Here is a 5,836-nt window from a genome sequence, read left to right as displayed (position 1 = left end):
GGAAAGGATGGGAGAGCTTCCAGACCACTACACAGGTCCCTCACTGTAGGAGAGGAAGAGGGTCAGATGGAAATGACTCAGACACAGGACAGTCCAAGGAAGGTTGGCCAGGGCTGTCAGAGTCCTCAGGCCAAAGCTGCCATCTGAGGAGCCCCCGTCTCCCCAGACCGGGTCCCCCTTGGTCTCCCTGATGTGTTCAGTCATGGACCAAGAGCAGCCACGGGGAGTGTGCCTCAGAGCAGCCCGCAACTCTGGGTTTCAGACCACAGCATCCGTGGTCACGGTCAGCTACGCTCCCTGTAGCTGCAGAACTGCAGGGCGTGTGCTTAGGACTGCCAGCACGTAGAACAGGGCTCTATGTTGTCCCTCAGTCTAAAGCAGGGCAAGGAGAGGTAGGGGGGAAAAAAAACCAGAAAGAGCAGTCCTGTGGCTGTTTTAGAATTGAATGTAGCAAAGAGGATGTAGTATGGCAGTAATTCCTGGTAACACAGATTCTTTAAATCCTTACACATTTTTCCAAGTGAGAATTGGGATTCTATAAGACTTCTCCTTGTGAGCCTGTACAACTTATGAACAAAGGTAATATCCAGTTGCTGGATATATCTCAGATAGATCTGAAACATGGGCTCTCAGGAAGTTTGACACAGCTGAGAAATTCATTCTAGGACCTGCCCCCTAGGCACTCCAGGCAGTGCTTGGGAGCCCACAGTTACTGTGTCTGGTAAGCAGTCAGGCACTGGAGGGGAGGCAGGGGGAAGGGAGGGGAGGGAGGAGGAGAGGGGGAGGGGAGCCAGAGCCAGAGCCTCCCAAGCAGCTCGGAAAGGCAAAAAGGGTCTAAAAATCCCTAAAGGCAAATGGGTGTTGAAAAAAACCTATTGGGATCTTCACCCCATTAGATGGTAAATATCTGTAACAAATGGTCTTTGGGGCTTTTAAAAGTTAAGAGGAGCTTGTTCCTCTCATGGGGATTGTTCTTAAGTCTGCATTTCACAAGCTCTAAATACAGTAAGATGTATTCTTTGGATACATATCCAAGTATCATGTCTTTTAAATGAGTATATTGACATTTCTCAGTCAACTCCTTTCACTATGTAACACTTGAACTGTGAGTTTTTATACATGTTTACCAGCTTCACTGGAGAAAGAAATGGCAACCCACTCTGATATTCTTGCCTGGGAAATCCCATGGACAGAGGAGCCTGGCAGGTTACAGTCCATGGGGTCACAAAGAGTCAGACATGGCTTAGCGACTAAACAGCAACAACAACCAGCTTAAGTGAGATAAGAAAATGCAGAGTTTACGCAAGAAATGTCCATGCAGTTAGATATTTCAGAACCCTCATTTTCTTCTACCTGACTTACTATGATATTTACCAGTGATTCCTATTCCAGCTTCACTCCCACTACAATCTATCCTAAACACTGTTGCTGGATGAATCTTCTAGAAAAGCAATGTATCATGAAAACTAAAAGCATATGAGTTGGAATTTCAAGCTTTTTTTGAGCACTTGTGTGACTAGGCACACCACAAAAATCTAACAGTTTCCAAATATGAATGGCAAACACCACCATTCTTCCAGTTTGCAATTTACTGTCTTTCAGCTTGAAATTTACTTCACATTGCCTGCTTTGTTGTTGTTTAATCATCCAGTTGTGTCCCACCCTTTGCCTGCTACAAGATCCTAACTGTTTCTCCTTTCCCTGTGGGAATGAAGCTAAACTTTACGGATGGAGGGCATTCGAGGAACACTAGACGTTCAAGTCATTTCTCTTCCTGGTTCTGCCAGGTCTTTTCTGCATGTTCCTGCAGCACTCAAGGCTTGGATGCCCAGTTCCCACTTGTGGAAAGCCCATTTTTGGCTAGCAGCACTCTGCATCTCTCCATGAGCAGCTTCCTTGGGCTGGCACTCCAGCAGCATTGCAGGGGCTGAGATCATCTGTACGTCCCCAGGAATCACTTTCTTCCTGGCTTTACCTGGAGTTCTGAGGCTCAGTCTTTGCCCAGGCACAGCTTCAGTATTACTCACAAGGAGGGTTCCCAGTGAGTCCTGCTTGCAACACCTCGGCCAACTTCGTCATCCACTGTACCATTGGGTGCGCACTTTCCAACAGCATTTGGACCTCAGCTGCCTGGGAAGAAATTACCCAAATATGTCTTTTCCAGCTAAGAGTAGCGGCTTCTTCCTGTAGTTGCTATTCTAAAAATTCTTTAGTTTTCTTTTCCCCTTCCTGGCCAATCCCATGATATAGTCAGTAACTTTTTATATTTAACTTTCCCTGTTTAAATTACTGGGTGATTTCTGTCTTTAAGTGGAACTTCACTAATACAAGAGTATGTATAATCCATTGCCATAGGAGTGTTAATTGAAATGAAAGATGTAAATCACAAAGCTCAGAAACACGCTAACGGCGAAAGTGCTCAGAAGATTGTAAATGTAAATGTTATTAATGAAACTTAATCCTGACAATAATTCCTAATCGGCCAAACTGGAGAACCCACTATTCTGCAAAAGTACCTGTGTTACTTATCTCTATGTCTTGCTTATACTAACACCTTTGCTTAGATTGCCTTTGAACCAACCCTTCACGATTCAGAATCACTGGGAAAATAACAGAGTTCTAGCCTCTTGGTTATTCAGCTCAAGCACAAAGGAACCTTGTTTTCAAAGCAAATGCTCTTGGTGAAAAAATTTATCTCAAGCCAACAAACATTGTTTTAGCATTTTCTCTATGCCAAGCATTATGCTCTTCACAACAGTTACCAAAGAGTAAGATAACTCTCTGCCTTCAAATTACTTACATCCCATTAGTATATATAGAATTGATGACCAAGAACTATAATGCAGTTCTAATGGGGTTACAAATTTATTTACATTGCCCTTAAATGTGCATGGAAAATGTATCTTCTTTTATCTATTACTGACCCTACTTTCTAAGCAGTAAGATAGACATAAATATTAAATGTTTGCCCAACAACATGCCCTTTCACTGTACACAAAAATAAACTCAAAATGGCTTAAAGACTTAAACATAAGACATAACACCATAAAACTCCTAGAAGAGATCATAGGCAAAACATTCTGACATAAATCATAGCAATGTTCTCTTGGGTCAGTCTCCCAAGGCAATAGAAATAAAAACAAAAATAAACAAATGGGACCTAATCAAACTTACAAGCTTTGGCACAGCAAAGGAAACCATAAACAAAATGAAAAGAGAACCTGCAGACTAGGAGAAAATATTTACAAATTATGCAATCAACAAGGGCTTAATTTCCAAAATATACAAACTCATACAACTCAACAACAAAAAAGGCAAACAACCCAATCAAAAAATTGGCAAAAGATCAAAATAAACATTTTTTCCAAAGAAGAAATATACATGGCAAATAGACACATGAAAAGATGCTAAACATCACTAATTATTACAGAAATTCAAAATGAAACTACAGTGAGTACCATCTCACATCAGTCAGAATCATCATCACTAAAAAGTCTACAAATAAATGCTAGAGAAGATGTGGAGAAAAGAAAATCCTCCTACACTGTTGGGTGGGAATACTAAGTTGGTATAGCCCCTGTGGAAAAGCAGTATAGAGGTTCCTCAGAAAACTAAAAATGGAATTACCATATGATCCAGCAATTCCAGTCCTCAGCATATATCCAGATAAAACTGTAACTCTAAAGCATACATGCACCCCTTATGTTCATAGAAGCACTATTCAAAATAGCTAAGACATGGAAACAATGTAAATCATACTATAAATGCCACAGTTATAAACAACATAAATTACCTTCGACAGATACATGGGTAAAGAAGATGTGATACACACACATGATGGAATACTACTCAGCCACAAAAAAGAATGAAGTCGAGCCATTTGCAGCAACATGGATGCAACTAGCAATTATCATACTAAGTGCAGTAAGTCAGAAAGACAAAGAACAATACCATACGATGTCGCTTCTGTCTGCAATCTAAAATATGACACAAATGCGGGGAGCAGAGTGGGAGTGGGATGTTGGGGTTAGCAGAGGTAAGCTTTTATATGCAGAATGGATAATTCCTAGAAATGGATAATTCCTTTTTTTAATATAAATTTATTTATTTTAATTGGAGGCTAATTACTTTACAATATTGCATTGGTTTTGCCATACATTAACATAATTGCTATTGTATAGCACAGAGAACTGTATCCTTTATCCTATGATAAACCAAAATGGAAAAGAGTATTTTAAAAAGAATTTGTGTATGTACATGTATATATATACAGAAAATATATATATATATATATATATATAAACACACACATTCTTGATGTATGGCATAAATTAACACAACATTGTAAATCAACTGTACTTCAACTTTAAAAACTTTATAAACTTGCCAACATAATAAAACGTTTCTAACAATCTCTTTTAATAAGCAGCCTCTTGTCTAAATGACACTCCTCATTCTATATTCACTCCATTCTGAGAAGGCCTCTAGGTTTGTTAAAGATAGTTTATTTGGCGTCACAGCATCCACAGAAAGCAAACAGCCTCACGCTGCACTGGCTGGAGTTTCTGAGGCATCCTTGTCTGAGTTCCCGTCCATGGGCAATGGGATGGTTCCTGCCGCTCAACTGCTGCCTGGAATAGCTTGGTTTTTGTCTCCATCAAGCTGATTGGGCCTCTGTGAGACCTGCTGTCTGACTGGGGCTCCTGCTGGCATTGTACACAGACTCTGGTTTTGCTCCCCGCTGTTCATCACGAGGTCCTAGACTGGGTCTATGAGACAGTCTCTGTGGTGAGCACATCTTGGCTCTGATGCATGACATGTACACAAGGCTCAGGTACCTTCAACATCCCCCTGATAGGGGACAAGGAGGAAACACTGGCGCCTCATCACTAAAAAGAACCCAGGGTCACCCGTGAGTGTGGAGGAGGTCATTACTGACTACAGTAGTCTAGCCTGTCCAGAACTGCCGGGCCCCAGACCACAGCATGCTACCAGCTATCCTTAAAGAATCCCATACGGGAGGAGGAGAAAAGTGGCTTCTGCTTCAGTGGCCCCCTCTGACATCTGAAATACCTTCTGTTCTAGGATTTCACTGGGGCTTACCCATCTCAACTGGATATCTCTCTTATATCTGCTCCCTTTTGTTCCCCTAATTCCCTCGAGCCAAAAGAAGCAGATATTTACTTTACTTCCCCATCTTCCTTAACAGCGAATTCACCTACTATATTTGTCCTTTCTTAGTTTGTTTAACCGTTTGACCTATTACATCCCTTTCATTTTCCAAAATAGTTCAATTATGCAATTGCCTTTACAATATTCCCTGAAATCTATAAAAAGTCTTGAGGCTCCTTGTTTTCTTTAGAGAGGTGAGGTGAAGGTGAAGTTGCTCAGTCATGTCCGACTCTTTGCTACCCCGTGGACTGTAACCTACAAGGCTTCTCTGTCCATGGGATTCTCCAAGCAAGAATACTGGAGTGGATTTCCATTTCCTTCTCCAGGGGATCTTCCTGACCCAGGGATCGAACCCGGGTCTCCTGCATTGGAGGCAGATGCTTTAACCTCTGAGCCACCAGGGAAGCCCTGAAAGGTGATGTCATAAATTGCATCCAAATCCTCTTTTCCTTCCTGAGGGCCTACCTCGTTAGTTCAATCACAGTCCAGCATCTGACACTTACTCAAGATACTGCTCTGACTTGTGTGTGTGTGTGTGTGAAAAATATTTAGCGTGACTTTTGAGCCAGAAATTGATTTTGCAACCTGTGTTCCCCTCTTAAGATTCTGCTAGCAGCAGCATCTTCATTTCTCTGTTGGGACTACATGTACAGGCAGAAAATAA

General features: G+C 41.6%; 1 non-coding gene across 1 annotated transcript; it reads right to left on the bottom strand.

Moving 5' to 3' along the window:
* Window positions 1-5,503: 5,503 nt before the first annotated feature.
* On the bottom strand, window positions 5,504-5,576 carry TRNAW-CCA (transfer RNA tryptophan (anticodon CCA)). Its single transcript has one exon. It is a non-coding gene; the product is annotated as a tRNA-Trp (tRNA).
* Between the last annotated feature and the right edge of the window lie 260 nt (window positions 5,577-5,836).

Source organism: Budorcas taxicolor, chromosome 7, assembly GCF_023091745.1.
Source record: "Budorcas taxicolor isolate Tak-1 chromosome 7, Takin1.1, whole genome shotgun sequence".
Lineage (NCBI taxonomy): Eukaryota > Metazoa > Chordata > Mammalia > Artiodactyla > Bovidae > Budorcas > Budorcas taxicolor.
This window is presented reverse-complemented; position numbering and strand designations above follow the sequence as displayed.